We start from the raw sequence: 18408 nt of genomic DNA, 5'->3' as shown, positions 1-18408 counted from the left end.
TACTACCTATTATCATTATTCATATATTATGTATATTATTATATTATTATACATTTATAAAATTAATAGATTTAACGCATACACACAGCTTATTAATACATAAGTACATAACTATAGTATTGTTTATCGAAATTAGGATAAAAAAAAATAGTTTTAATTGTAGGATCAATACGCTTTATTCATTTATTGCTTTAATAGTCTAATTCATATTGCATTTCTTATGTATAATCTATTGGTGAGAACACTGAGAACTGCGAGTATAATAAAAAGGTCATAAAAGTGTAGATTATTGTAAGTCGATAATCTAATAGATTTCGCTGTAGTCGATGCAGTGATGATGGGATGAAGTTCGATTATAGAACGTACCTACTTTCAGACACCTCTTTCCCATTGGGCACGTGTCCAGGGCCCCGCGATTGATGAGGCCCCCTAGCTCCTGCCAGATCAATGATCATCAACCGACAATCAATATTTATTACCGATAAGTAACCTTATTATACCACTGCCCAAGGCCTCAAAATGCTTAAAGACGACCCTGCCTACTTTATATCGTTGCAAAATGTGTAATCCAATAATCCATTATTATGAATAAATAATATCGAAAACAAAATATGTCAAAAACGAGAAAGAGTGTTAATATTTTCTATGTTTTGGTGCTGGTTACATAAAGTTAATAGCTTATTATTTTCACCATAATTAAATTTTTGCTTCTTATGTAACCTATTGCCACTCGTTCAATTGTATTGCCCGCAAAACTGTCCAAAAACTCGGAGAATGTATAAGGTACTTAGATTTACCAAATAATATTTAAATTTAATAACATTTTTAATAAAATTGTATAGGTAAATTGGTAAATATAAACATATATATTATGTATAAAATAATACAATGTCCGCGTTTCGCACTTTTAATGCTCGGCCGTACAAAGTGACCTAGAACCCATAAATACTTTTGGGTTATAAACTTATAAGTGTTGAATCCGACCAATATTTGTTAGGTTGTTCGAGTTGAGTCTCTTCAGCTTATTAGTGTTATCCAGGAGACACCATGTGGCACATGTGTAGGTTGACTGAGTAATGTCCAAAATATAATATGTGCATTTGTTTACACTGTTTTTAAATTTTAAATAGAAATTATCATTAAGCGCGGTAATAAAAGAATGTAGCATTTAGAAATAATAATTATGTGTAATATAATAATGTAAATATTTAAATAATACCTACTGATTTTAAAAAGTCAAACCTACAAATTTGTTTATCTACTTTTCATAAAAATAGATCCATTTCCAATGTTCTCTACGTGATTTCATGCTTTGCAGTTTGACTTCGTAATTTTATTTATGTATTTGACTGTAAATCCGTATTCCCAGTAAAGCATCATACAAGAAACAAGAATCATAATATTTAAATATCCCGAGTAAAAAAATGCTTTTAATTTTGCGATTTTGCCTAACTTCGCAGTGACGCTATATGTTGGTACCTATAGATATGTAGTTATGATAATTTATCTATACGATCTGTACGGACTTAATTCAAGTTGCATTGATTCAATTCAATGTTATCCCTCCATTTGGTAACTTGGCAAATTATTAAGTAAATAAGTCTTGTTCTCGATCCCGTATAGGTATATGTTTGAATTTTCTAACATACTTATTCCTTCTTCGATTGTACTCTTCTATGTTTTGATTTTTTTCTGGGGCCTAAAACAATGTCAATATTCAGTAGATATAGTATAGATACCACATTATCAATTGTTAATAAAAAAAAATTGGGTCTATATATTTTTATTTTTTAATATATATTTAAATTTTAAATGGCTATATTATAATAATTTTCGAAGAAAATTGTATTAAATTTTCAATCTTTTTTTGATTGAGTAAACATTTTTTATTGATAATTATAGAAAAAAATCGAAAATATTAAAATATCTTAATTTTTAAAATGTGTAGAAAATTAAGTTATAAACATTTGATGATATTATTTATATCTACGGTTATTAATTTTAATAGCAACAAAATAAGAAATTTTTTTTACTATTCAATATCATTGTATATTAGCATCGGCACAGATATGGTTAATACCAATTTTTTTGCTGGCACTAAACGGCCATTAATTGTTTTATACCTATACCTATAATAAACTGATTTTTCTATATTGACATCCAGGTTAATACAACAGCTCGAACAAATTTATAATTTATAGCTCTAAGTTTAAAATTGGACACAACATTTTTAATAGTTATTCTTCTAAAATAATAATTTAAAAAAATTAAAATATTATGAATTCCCAGATATCACTCTAATGATTAAAAATTTCGATTCTATCTACATTCTACAACTTTATTCATGTGTCAAATTGCCATACTCTGATATATCAAAAATAAATAAATATACACAGCACTCATAGCAGTAACAAATAACAATGGTTGTCTAATTTCTTTAAATTTCAAACGAAATATAACTAATTATTTGTCTTTCCCCTTCGACGAGTTTTCCAAAAAGTTTAAAGTTATTATCACAAGATTCAGAATTAATAACGTAAAAATATCACACATACTTTTTTAATAGCAAAAGAGAACGCCACACTATAATATAAATATAAGAATAATAGGTATATTATACACAGTCGAGTTGTAATAACTCGAATCTCAATACTTAATAACTCAGATTATTTTTATTTATTTTATTGCCCTATTTGCCCTTGAAACTCAAATTATACAGTTTCAAATGCATTAGTATACTAATCATATGAATCTGTGATATTCATATCAATCATATCAACATTAAATAATATATTTTACCAAATTCCACACACGCATATATACCTATAGGCTATATACTATGTAGCGTATATAGTATATAGGGATATATAAAGTTTGTGCAGCTATAATTAGGCACGTATACAAAAAAAAATTGGGGGGGGCGGTTGACCCCCCCTTGTATACGTGCCTGGCTATAATAATGACTTCATTATTAACTATTGTAATAAATAAAATATGTTTGCCAAAAATACAAGTATAATAGGTACTTAATATATAATTATTATTTACATACATAAATATATTATTAGGGATGTATCCGTTATTAAATATAACATTAAAAATATTAAAATTTAAACATCGTTTTAAAATAATAAAATATAATAATATGCATTATTTTATGTACACAAATGCATATATTAGGGTATATATTATATTACATATAGTATATTACAGTGCATTAACAGACAAATAATATATATTATATATATAAACAAATTAAGACAATAAAAGAGTACTTATAGTAGTTCTAGTTGTAATACTACTAATAATAATAATAACAATATATAATACGAATAATAATGGAATACGAGATAAATGTTCTTATTAACATGATTTGTCAAAAATTATATATAATAGGTATATATTATATTGGTAGATGAGAGAGCTTGGGCGTGTTTGAGGGTTGTCCATGGGGCACGTTCATCTTTCCCCTCCAACTCGTATAATAAATTTGTATATCTATACACCTACAGACCCTAAAGTAAGTGTATGGTATAAATTGATATTTTTCAGCTACCTTTTGCTTTAAAATGACTAAAACAAGTACAAAATAATATTGACTAATATAAACGTCTATAAACACTATAAGTGAGCTTGCAGGATTGAGATTCAAAAATTATGTTTCTCATCACAAGTTATATTTGAAAATGTAATCGTTTTATATAAATAACTAGGTATACATTTATTTTTATCCTTTTGTTTTATAGATTAAGAACATAGTTGAGATCATGAATTGGAAATTAATTATTATTAATATAATTGGAGGATTTGCGTAAATGAACCAATATGAATATATATGATCACTAAAGTTTGAAAATAATCGCAATTTTTGTATCGAGCGGATAGGAGGAACCCTGGTCGCGCAGATATTTAAAATATTTAAAAAAAAATGTAGTTTTTATAGAAGAAAAATACATCGTGATTTGTATTATAAATTTATTACAATACATTATATAATTATTATAATAATAGGTACGTATATAATAATATGTAATACACTATAATACAGTATAGCTACAGGTAATATAATATATCTATACATCGATCATCGTGCGCATATAGTAATATGAAATATGGAAAATATAAAAATTTAGTTTTGCCCCCCCCCCCCCCCAAACACGATCAATCGCTCAGATACGCGCGAGAGAGAAAGAAAAAGACCGCAACGTTTACGATGTAGCGGTATGATTGTGGTACTGATGTTATTGGAACGACGTTAGCGGCGGTCTGCTTATCTCGGCGGTGATGTTAACGGGTGGCACGAGCAAGTACGGTCCGCCGCTGGTGGCCGACTGCGCCGGCCGCTGACCATCGTCGTCGTCCTGTAGGTTGGTGGTCACCGTGATTTCGGGTCTCGTTTTGGGCGTCAACGTGCAGTCCCGCACGCCCACCGTCACCTGTTCGACGGCCGCGGTGCCGGCGTCCGTGCCGGCGTCGATCAGCATTTCGGGTTCCCGGGCGGCGTGCTGTTGCTGAACCCGGGCGGTCATCGTGGCGGCGCCCGCCGGCGGCAGTGGTACTCTATCGCGGCCCGGCACCTCGTTTCCGGCTACGGCGGCGGTGGCCGCCGATTGCAGCCGTCGAGGAGACGCTCTGAGCTCGCGTCTGACCGCGTCCAAGACGCGCGCCACACGGTCCGGTTGGTCGTACGGCAGCCGAACGACGGGGAACACGGGTCTGGGCATCAAATGGCGTCGGCACACCAGCGGCGACGGTCGCTGCAACTGATGTCGGCGCAAGTGGTGGCGGTGCGGGTGACGGGCGTCGGACTGCAGTCGGTCGGATGACCGGTGCACCGGTCCGAGTGGCGGCGGCGGACGACCGCGGTCACTAGTGCCGGTCGTACTTCCGACGACGGCGGTGTGTCGCCACCGCAAGTGTTGCTTGTCGCAGCGGTCGCCGACCGACTGTCTTTCGGCGTGCCTCGCAGACGACAGCAGCTGCAGCGGAGACGTCGTTGTATAATGCGATAATATCGAATATTGTTTTTAAAATATTATCGACGAACGATCCGGCCGTGCGATCGGCGCGCCCACAACGCGGATACTAAACTGAGTATACCGATGTGCGGCGTGTCGCTTGCGCGTGGAGTGCGGACGAGCGCTCGCGACGGAATACGAAACGACTGCAACCCACCTGCACCGCGCGGGAACCATGCGCAAAGCCGCGAGGCGGACCCGCCGACTAAAAAGCGAATAATTATAGCGTCGACGACCCCCCCCCCAACCACCCCAAACCCATCGCCGCGATCGCCGTGCACGAACGACCGACGCATTCGGCGGCGTCGCGTCGAATGACGTCGGGACCGGGCCGGTATTACGCACGGGAAACGCATTTCGTCGGGACGGGACAACTCGCGAAAATCCGGACGCGGGAATTAATAATAATAATAATAACGATGATTATGACGATGATGATGATGATATAGTACGATGACTGATATTGTATAAGTTGTGACTCGCGGGCACAGCGTTTCCCCGCGCGTAAACGCAACCGACGCGCGCGATGACGTCGTTCGAGCGTCGTAGTCGCCGCGCGTACGAAACGCCACGTAAAATATGTGCTCGCGACTAAACGTTATTATAATAATTTTATTATTGTTCCGCCTTCCGCGTTACAATATAATTTAATAATAATTGCTGTGTGTAATTTAATACGAACAATAACATGTGATCGTCATCGAGTCGGTTGATATTATTATATAATATAAGTATCACATTATATATACATAGGTTATATGTATATATGCCTACAACACCTAATTAGTAATTGGTTATTTAGTCGCTTATATTATGTTGTAGGTATATATCGTTATTCCACTTCAGTATATACCTATACTACCTGTATTATAATATATAGTATATACAGCGCCGGGTTACGCTACAGGCAAAGTATAATTATATAGGTGATTGGAGCGACAAATTTGCCGCACTTAAAAAATAAAATATATTTAATATTTATATTATATTATAATTTGAGACGGCGGTAAATGTCCGGCTTGCAGGCAGCAAATTGCTTAATCCGCTACTGATAGTATATAATATAGATAGGTATTATTACGATGTATATTGTATAAATGCAAGTATGCAGTGGCGTGCTGAACAATTTTTAAGCTTTAGACGAGACAAAAATTCAACACCCGTCCGCCTAAAATATGAATTTTTATGTTTTATAAATTGCAAAAGCCTAAAAAAATCATCGTCACGATACACTACCGCTGAAGTGTACAACTAATATATTTAAGTGTAGGTATTCGTATTTATGAATATTTTTTAAATTTTAATTTCATTAAAATAAATTTATATTTTTTTATAATTTAATATTTATTTATTATTTGCATAGGACATCGGTACCATAATATCGTTGGCAAAGATAAAATAAATTCTTTAGTGGGGAGGACAGGAGATTGTTAAGATCTTTCTTCTAAAATATAATTGATTCGTCCCGCCCTTATAAGTACTTCTAACTCTGACATGTGTTTTCCATATTATTTTTGTATACAACGATTAATTCATTTAATTCATTAGGGGGTGCTAATATACCTCCCCTGGTCCGTGTGAACGTTTATTTTTGTTTGGTAAGTAATTATATTAATTATTATCATTTTTATGTCTAATAAATATATGTGAAATAATAATAATCAAATAGCACCCCTACACAAAATAATCCTGGATTCACTCATGCGATTAACGATTATGCATAATGTATACATAAATATAAGTTATAACTTGTAAGTAACGCAGTAATAAGACACACGGTGGTCGTTAACGCCGTTTGCTACGCAATATTATAAACATAGGCGTTAATATTGTTATAATCATAATAATTTCGTAAACACGAACACTTGTTCAACGGCGTAGGAGGTACCTACCTATAATATTAATATATATATATATATATACTCCACACCATTAAGTTGTCGTGTCGTTTGAAATTTCACACAGTTCACAGTTGTTTATATTATACACAATATAATTATATGCATAGTATATGAATATAAAATATATTATATAGGGTGATTCAGCAAGCATTGTCATCTCATATTTTCTCTAATAATGTAATTATTGAAAATAGGATTTTTTTTAATTAAATTTACTTGACAATATTTTCAAATTCGTGTGATTTTTTTGTACTCTTTAGAAATTGTCTTTAAAGAACTTCTAATTTTCCAATGAGATCTAACCTAACCTTTTCTACACTGTAAATATTTTTACCGATGATTTTCTTAAAACTTTTGACATGTCAAAATGTTTATTAAGGATAATAAGTTTATGATAATGGGGTTTGACGATAATATGAAAAATATTATGGTGATTTGAAAATGGTAATTTTTGAATATTGATCTATTATATCTAATATATATTATATATATGATCGAAGTATTATAAATAATAGATAAAATAGATCCAATGTAACATTAATTTTATATTTCTGTAAAATCACTTTTAAGGACTATTGTCCTTAATATAATCATTTTAATAACTGAGGAACCATTAATAATTTTAAATTAAGTAGATACATCAAAATTTTCAAAAAATATTTTGAATCACAAGACACTCCTTAAGTAGTAAAAAGAAATATCAATAGTTTTAAAATATGATCTTTAAGCTTATTAAGTTTATATTTAAAAATGCTAAAAATCAGAGTTGAAATAAATTCATTATATTAAAGAAAAAAATAGGTATGAGTATAGATGAATCACCCTATATATATAAATACATTATACAATCGTTACCCTGATACACTATGGTTATTACTTATTATTATATCGTTTAATGCTTAAAACGCCCGAAAGGTGCGTTAGATAATAAACAGAGAAGAGGGAGAAAAAACCAAGTAATTGTTCTGCAGTTTTAAATAAATATGTATATTGTACATATTATATAATATATAGCCACTCATCTTGTCAGTAACTTTTTTAAAATTATTATTTACACACACCACGGTACATACCTAAACATATTTTTTATAAATTATATTTTATATATAGGTACACTTAAAAAATATTAGATTGTACTTGTATGCTTTTTTATTTGCCCGGGTGTATCTTTTATTTATCTATTATAATATTATACACGATATTAACGAACATAGTATATAATATATGTTTAAATAAGGATCATAAAAATCAACGAGTTCATAATAACATGATATTGCTTCAATAATGGTACATAAAACATAATAAGTGCCTATATAATATATATATGTTTATATATTTTAATACATTTTGTTCTATACTCATCTCGATTAAACTGCAATTAATCTTTTGTCTATTCGCATCGGCGAATACTTAAATTCTAAAAATAAAGTCATCATTTATATAATAACAACCAACCACGTTAAATAATGGATACGCGTAATATGTCAACAAATATATAAAACTTAAAACTAAAAAGTTATGATAAAAAATATAAAATTTCTTTGTATGTAAAATTATTAAAAAAAATTACACGTTCGAATTTATTGAAATGAAACGGAAGCCTTATTCCTAGTAGTTTCCATGTACACATTACAGGTAAGAAAATAAAATTGGCATAGTTAACATTAAAACATATTTCGATATTTCATTACCTATCTTTTTATCTGTCCAGTATTATATTTTGGCTAAATTTACAATCACCAACATTGGTGAATTATAAGATACACAATGTAATGTTTTTTGGTAAAAAAAAAATAGTTAAATATTTAAGCCTACCGAATTAAGAAAATACTTTTACTGAATAATATAAATATAATATAACATAAATCATCTTAAGAAGTAGTCCACGAATACTCTGAATATCTGTTAATCCATCACCACTCCTCCGCAGATCAACAATAATTAAAATTTAATGCACTCATTACATGCAGTGATCTGCGAGACACTTAAAATAGTTAAAATCAAATATACTATATTATACCAAAGTGAGAATTCCAATTTTTTTAAATTTATTTAGTAATTATTGTATATTATGTAATTAGTAATTACTTTATACTATAAATAAGACTGCAGGTATCTATACTAAAATGTTTGTAGTCACTATAGACAGCTGATATTAATATATTATAATATTTCGAATTATTAAGCCTTTACTGAAAATTGACTAATAGTTTTTCAATACCGTTGACGATAATCCAAATAATATTTATTTTATATTTCTATATAAAACATGTAGGTAATAAACTAACTAATCTATCCAAGTATTTACTGTTTACTGTTTCCCAGGTTAAAACTTAAAATTCTATATCATAAAAATATAAAATGTATATGTAAGACTATAATGAGTAATGACTAAATGTAGCGTTTGTGTGTTACTTATTGTACATATATACAATGTAGTATACTATAGTATGTACGTTGAATTATAAATGTATTATTTATTTATTGATTATTTTTCATATTATTACTTCCACAAATAGTAAATGTTATAATATATTATACAGGCAAACAGGATGGCATCCCATCACACACTGCTACTGCGTATTTCAGTATTTGTCCTCATCAATTATTTTTTTTTTAAAGTCTGAATTTAGTAAATTATTTCTTTGATAAATGGTTATTAGTGGTTAGTTTTATAGACTTTATAGTACCTGCCTTAGCTATTTATTTTAAAATTGGTTAGTCAATTTGTATTAACATAAAAAGTTAACTTATATTATTATGACTATATTATTATTATTAATATTTTAATAATCCATTACAATTTGTCAATTTTTTTAACGATATAATTGTCTTATTATTAATAATAATAATATCTTATTTTATCTATTATTGAGTTTTATTAACTACTTAAGTATATGAATATTTCATATTTTATATGAAAATTAATTATTTACAATGTTTGAAATTTTAAATATTAAATGATAAAAAAAAATTATAGTTAGCCAATATTATATGAATGAAATAATAGATTGTCCTCTGTAATGATTAAAATAATGTTAAAAAATCAAATTTTAATAATTTTATTGAAAAAAATTAATTTTACGTGACGGATAGAATACTATTTTTTTTTATAGAATTATGCCATAAGACAGACGTTTATGAACGGTATATGACTATTATGACTATACATGAGACAAATATACAATTTATTGATTTATGAGTACATATACATATATTGTCATATTATAATTATATGTCATACTGTCATAGGGCAGTACATATAGGTGATAAACCAATATTTAGGGCACATATTTATTATACATTATTAAAATGTGACTATATACGTGAGACGATTTTTTTGGACAACTATTATATCTAAAGTTCTAGTAGTTCTACCCAATCGATTTGCGTTATTTTTATTTTAAATGTAAGTATTTGATGCGTAGATGAACCGTTTATTATTAAAAGTTAAAAAAAAATCATTAATTAAAATTATTAAAATCATTTAGTTTTCTGTATAATTACGTATAGCGACATTTGCTGCTTGCCGCATGCACGCAGACGTATTCATGTCCGCCATTGGCCATTATACCCCTAATCCCTATACGGCTATACGTACGTTTACTGCCATGTTGTCACCGTCGTCATTAGTATGGGTTTTATAATTTATATTAATTACTTACCAAATTTATTTATTAACATTTTTGATGAAATATTTACAGTATACTCAATAATATCTGTAACTATGTGTCTAATGTCTATATGTATAAATATTATTAAAAACTATAGAAGTCAAATAACTTTATATTTTATGTTGTCTACATCTAAATATTAAACATAATATATAAATATATTGTATTATATAATTTATAAGTTTATACAATTATACCTAACTATATTAATATTATATATATTATACATATTGACATATTGTATATATATATGTTTTAATTGTTCAACAATTTAATTTTTTTTACTGAAATCCGCTGCAACGGGTAATTCAGCTATATATTAATCATCATAAAATATATAATAAATTATATATGCTATTATATTATTAGTTGTACCTATTTACTATACCAGGGGGGGTCACCAACTGGCGGACCGTGGTCAGCATCATCCGGACCGCGAACACTTTTTTTACGGACCCTTATTCGCGGAGTAGATTTTAAAAATTTGTATTACATAAATAAATAAAAATTATAAATATGTCAAATAAAATTTATATTTTGACAAAAAAAATAAATTAAACTGTATTGAACAAATGTATAAATAAATCAATATATCAATACTAATTTTAAAAAAAAATTTATTTATTAACATGTGTAAAACTGTTAAAACTGTTAAGGACCACGGCCAGTATATGGTAATAAGTTTCAAAACGGACCTCCATCATAGAAATTAATTGGTGACCCCTGTACTATACCAATACGTAAAATATAGTAAAAATGTCAACTGTTTAACACGCACGGTTACTTAATTAATCATCAATTAATTATATTATGAAAAATTGAACAACCCTTATTTATTTGTATATTATTATACAATTTATAACTCAATATATTATACTGCAGATGATCATCATTTAAAAAAATACTAACGTTTTTAAATATATATATTTCAAATAATTTTAAGTAATTACAAAACAACATTTTTGGAAAACAATTATATTTTTACTTTTTACCGTAACAATTTTTTATGTGATTTACTTTTGAACGACAGCGTACATTTTTACAAAAATAAAATAGAATTCGGAGTATTTCAATCCATTAAAATAACATTTCAGACAAATGTTCATAAATTATAAAAATACTTATAAAGCTTTGATGAGCGGAGTAGCGGACTATCATTTTGTGGGGTACTAATTTCGTATCAATCTACTCGTCATACTCATCTAAACTTTAAATATCTATGTATGACGTGACTCGTACACTACTCGTCCAAAATTCAGTTTTTATGTATTGAAATACTTTAAGAAATATTCTGTTTTAGGAATTAAAAATATATGTTTCCGTTAAAAAATAATTAAAAATCTAATAAATAGTAAGCAAATTTTTTTTAGAAAAATATCGTCTCTTAACGACTACTTAAAATCGTGTTACAAAAATATATTCAAAAAACGTTAATAGTTTTTTTTTTTAATAATGAATGATATGTTAAATGAATCACCTATAATATTGTATATATATCATATATGTAGCATTGTTTAGTAGTATTATTAATTGCATATAGATATAATGAGTTAAAATTAAATATATATATATATATATATATATAAATAAATAATAAATATATTAATACATTTTGGCTACTTACGTCAGATCTTATTAACAAAAACTAATTAAGCTAAAATAGTTTGTGTTGACAACGTTTCAACTTTTCTTCTCTCTCTTTTTTTTTTTACAGTAATTTTACACTTCACTACAGAGGTCAACGGTTTGGTACAAATGTATAATATTAGAAATGACGTTGGCTAGTTAATATAAGTACCCACTATACCCACCAATACTATAATATAATAATATTTATAATTTGATAGCATTGGTTTTATAATAAATGCAATAAATGTTGATAATATAGTAAATATATATAGGATATAAGTATCTATATATACAATAAATTATATAATTTAATTTTTATTTACCGAAAATAATGGTGCAACACAAGGGGGTTGTTATAATTATTATTAACTAATTTTTTTTTTTATTGACTGCCTTTCAAATGGTTGTTCATTTTGAAAAATTAATTTGGAACTGTGCTACTAAAATTATCCAAAATGTCGAAAAATTGTTTACAACTAAACATAGATAAGAGGCTATAAAGAATTCAAATTATATTTCAATATTAAAACCCGACTACTATAATATAAGTATATATATTTATTTAATTATTTTACAACAGCTTATATATAGGTATTGGAATTATTCATTTTTGATTTGGTATATGAAAATATTTTTCATTTTTATTCTGATGACTTTGTGCATATGTGCATCATCTGAAATTCTATAGAAATATTTAACTCAAGCTCTGATAGTTTATAACTTTATAAGTAATTAATAATAATCAACAAAATATTTAAAAACAATGTTTTTTTAACTCAAAAATAAGCTAATTATATTTAGGTAATAATTTATTATATTACTTAGGTATATCTTATATATACATGGCTATCGCCTATCGCTATATATACACATCAGTGGGGTGGTGTTGACAATGTTTTTAAGGAGCAGCCGTTCCATCAATATTTTAAGGATGGGTGGTTAATATGTTTTTTATAGTGACAATGCAAGCGAAGCAAACGGTTTTGGTGTGTATAGGGATATTTAATAAAACGGATGGGTGGGTGATACGTAAGAATTTTCGTTCAGTCGCTCCTTACGTAAAAGTAGTTCAACACGCCACAGATATACATATTATAGTATAGTAATTACTAATTAGCTAGTAATATAGATGCATCATCATATATATTTCGAGGTAAATTAAGCCATAAAAGGTCAGAAGGATAATGATGACATTTTTCAATTTTTGCAGACTATATATTATGTTTAATATTTAGATGTAACATAAAATATAAAGTTATTTGACTTCTATAGTTTTTAATAATATTTATACATATATATAATATCTATAAAATATAAAATTATTCAATGATGGTAGCCCGAAGCTGTTATAGGTATATAGGTATATTATACTCAATTCATGTATATTTAAGTATAAATAACTTTTCCTAAAGTATAAATAATGTCAGCTGCGCGAATACAGAGTGTCCTAGCTGCTTGCAGGTATCTTCAATAGACTGCAGTGACGCAAGTTGCAGTCATCGTGGTCATATAATTTATGTTATATATTTATATATATACTACCGGACGCGGCGACGAGATAATGCGATGTATACCATTGTTATTTGACGTGTATTATAATAAATTACTGTTATATATTTCCAAGTCTCATCATGACAAACACACGTCATCTATAAAACATATGCTAGATAGGTATCTATATAGTTTTGCTATAAATTCATTTACACTTACGTAGCGCGTAGACAGGTAGATAGGTACCTAAAATCTAAATATGTGTTTATAATAATATAATAATAGGTATATAATATGTAATATCAACGCATACCTACCTATTATAAATATTTTATTATACGAATACAACGGTAGAATATCCTTGAACCTGCCACAGAAAACTAACGACAGTGATGTGTGTGATAAAACTCGCGGTGCATATGTAGGTACTTCTATGACTATAATTATAAAATATATATATATACACAACAGACTGCATATAGTAGTATATACATTATGCTTATATATGTATTACGTATACTTAGTACAATACTTATCGTGGTCCGTGAGTTTCCCCCCGCTCCACGTGTCTTTCCGTTTGCATATAACTTTAATCTTAAATAACACTATATAGTACGTATATACCTACGCAATAAGCATATTTTATTTGCACATAAAATATGGGTACATCCTACTCGTTTGTGTTTTAACTTTTGTATTAATGACGGTGATACCACACTAATAAATAATATTAGATAGGTCATAGCTGACGGTAAGTATATAATATATTTAGGTATTAATTTGCCAGTTGACGCAGTTATTCACATACATCATATAAAATGTTAGTGAAGTCAATCGTGTGCGATGCAATAAACATATATAGGTACAGTAGGTACACCTATAAACAACTACACGTTGCTGCAGATGTCACATACATGATAGTATGATACATTGATACATCGTAAATTCGTAATATAATAGATTATAATTTATAAATGTATATATTATATAGCCTTTATAGTTAAGTAACGGTACATGCAACAAATATACATTATACATATATATGTATTATAAATTATGATATTATATAGTATTTATAATTTATAACATATATTACTGTAATACGCGTAAAACGCGTATATTCAAATATTTTGTATAAATATCCTAATGTTGTATATAATCATTAATTAATATCAGTAATCACTAATTTACTCGGTACAGTTGTATTTTAAGCTGACATGTATGTATAATATATCTATTGGACGCAATGATGCACATTGAAGATTAAACGTTCATTTAAAAGTGTTTTTAAAAACTTTTAAGTGCCTATATCGGCTATATATCTATCGTATATAAGTTTTTAGTCACTCATGACTCATCATATGGCATATTTCCGAACTTTGTAGGTACGCACCATAAATATTTTATTTCGATTCGTTATGACCACTTAATCAACGACTTCATATAAAAGTAAGTAAATAACATAGTAAAAAATATATACACTTGAATGTAATAATATTATTATATGGTCGGTATACTGTAAATATGTTTTCAGACATAATATATACAGAATAATATACAATAACGTTTAATACAGAATTTTCCCACGTGGTATTATTTTATTTGCTCTTCATCCATTCTCAAAATTATTATTGTTCACAAAGCAAACTATAATTTTGTACTTGTTATACAAAAATATAGGAATATTATTAAATTCAAGAAACAGCTGAAAACATATTTTAAAATATTAAAAAATCTTTTTTTGACTGGCCACTGGGTCCTACTTGATCATGCATTCGTCCAATTATTTTGTAAAGGTTATATTCATTTGAATTTACAAACTTATATGCATAATATTATACTATAATACTAATTATTATTATGTATTTATAATTTATATACATAGATCATGCGAAAGGGCTCTGTGAATAATAAAATATATATAAGGTGAATAGATAATTGTCGAGTGTCGAGGTGTCGACTGATATGCAACTTTCATTGACACGATTCGTAAACGGGTAACACGCCAAAATTTGACATATATAATATTATCAATTGTGAAAGATAAAAGATGACTGATGCAGTGATGCTGTTCAAATGCATATACAATGTATATGTACCTATATTACCTATATACTGTCAAAACTCAAAATAAATGGTTGATGATGTACAAAAATAAGTACCTAACGGTACGATTACACAAAGGTATAGAGTTACGGTAATACGGTATATTATATACAAATTTACAGGATATAATTTACTCGTTAGGTACCTCAGTACAATATAACGTTAACCGTTAATGTATAAAGAAGAAAACTAGATATAATTACACTTGATCACATATTATAAATCGTCTATTGGACGAACATTTTATTCCAAAGGGAAATCGTGCATTTGAGAGAAATATATATTTATTTTATTTCATACGTATACAAGTACTAAGCCCCACTGTGGAAATCGTGTGGGGGGCATGCAGGAGTTCTAAATAGAATTATCTAAAAATAACATTTCTATCTTATACAGTTATACATTATTATAATTATAATATATATATATCGATAAACCTTATAAATAATACATATTTAAAATACATTTCTAACTATGATATTCAAAATGAATATAGGAAATGTGATTACAATATTTAATACAATACAAACGCGATCGCAGGGGGGTCTCGGGTGTCCTAGGAAACCTGGGATTCCGCAATAGCCATTGAAAAATGCCTTTTTTGAATAAATTAATTGAAAGGTCAAAGGTTTATTATACAGGAATATATAGGATGGTATTTTATTACACAATTTGGTAGCGATTATTTCAAAATATTTACTAGATAGAGATGTGGTTTTTCTTGATCTTATATAATGATAAAATTGTTTTTAGCCTACCTATATTATTGTAATTTATATTTGCTCTATGCATTATTAATTGTAATAAATCACGGATTTTAAATATAGCTAGAGGTAACTTTTAGATATATTTTCTTAACGGTAGTATGTTTAGTTCTGTGTATACATTTTTTGTTAGGTGCCTACATTATTTTGCTCTTTATTGAGTAAAATTCTAATAATTTGATTTTGACATGTTAGTATTTAAAAATATATTTATAGCATTATCGAAAGCATCTCAGCCTTTATACCATTGGGGGTTTATTGATTCCATCAATGCTAAATAAATTTGATACAATTTAGGAAATTATAAATCATTTTTTGATTTCTTAATAATTAATATATATATCATTTTTTTATTATAATAGGGGAATAAATTTATGGTTCTTCCATCTCATAATACTATAATATCTACTAATTTAAATACCTAAATATTTAAAATTGTATTTTATATTTTTGATTCACAACGTTGTTTAATTGTGTACAGTTATCATTGTGAATTTTTATTTTAGTTTCAGTAGTAGGTACCTAATACATTGTCTATATTATATTAAGGCGTGAGGAACAACACGTTTTATCTATTTAGAAATAAATTATTTTTAGTCAAATATTTTTTTACTATTTTATACATAAGTAGTACATTTATAGAAAAATTTAATTATTTAAATTATTATACTTGAAATATATATGTAGCTATATAATAATATATTTTTATTTTATACCATATAATATATTATTGTTATTATATACTTATTGTAGATTTTGAGTTAACACCGCCCTTACCTTAAAACAGTGTGAATAGGTTCATGGACCATGGTATTGGTATAAAACTATTAATGACGTACTATGAAGTATTTCTTACTTTCTTAGACAGTTAATATTGCGGCATTTATGTATGGCGCATAAATGGTGAAACTTATAAGTTTATAAATTATATTATAATAAATGAGTTTAGGTACTTAGGTAGTTAGGTATGTATCTATACATCATAAATGCGTCATAAAATTTCATTATAATCGTTCAGTCACCATCACAATATTTTATAGGTTTTTACGGAACTGAAAATAACTGTAAACACTATAGGTATTATGATATATTTTACAACACGCAATGACAATTTCCATGTAAAATATAATTTACATTACAAAACGAATGTTTCAAGGTTCGAGCAGTGCATAATATATAATAATGGCCGAGTATATTATTATAATTTTAAGTAGAAATGTTTTCTTGACACATCCCATATGATGACGCAGTAGGTACGTATATATTATACTGGGAAAATGTACTTTAGATATTATTTATTTATTCATTAAACGTATAATGTCCTTATGTAATGATGTTACTATGTTAGATATTTGAATCTACTCATATTTACCTATAGTACCTATGTATTCTGTATTTAATATATAATTTGTATTTTACCAAAATTGGTCTGGTCTATAGGTAAAAAACATTATATAGGTAGACAGGTAACCTACCTATCATACATAAATCAATGAATGTTTCTTTCTTTATTTATTTATTTTTTGTTTTTAATATAGAATCATCTCAATAACTAATGGACTATTTTAAATAAAAAATTATATCAATAAAGATCGCTTGAGACTTAGCGATAATTTTTAGGTTCGTTTTCAACCTATGAATAGGTCGGTATAAGGAGGCTCACTAAAATCAGGTATTTTTTGTTTAAATAGGTATAGGGTTTCTATTGCTCATTGGTTAAATAGTTTATAGAAAACAATTTGATTTGATATAATAATTTTCTGTATTGTATTATATTTAATCACCTATATCAGTGTTTCCCAAAGGGTGTGCCGCAAAAACTTGA

Source organism: Rhopalosiphum padi, chromosome 4 (genome assembly GCF_020882245.1).
Source record: "Rhopalosiphum padi isolate XX-2018 chromosome 4, ASM2088224v1, whole genome shotgun sequence".
In the NCBI taxonomy this organism is placed as follows: Eukaryota; Metazoa; Arthropoda; class Insecta; order Hemiptera; family Aphididae; genus Rhopalosiphum; species Rhopalosiphum padi.
This window is presented reverse-complemented; position numbering follows the sequence as displayed.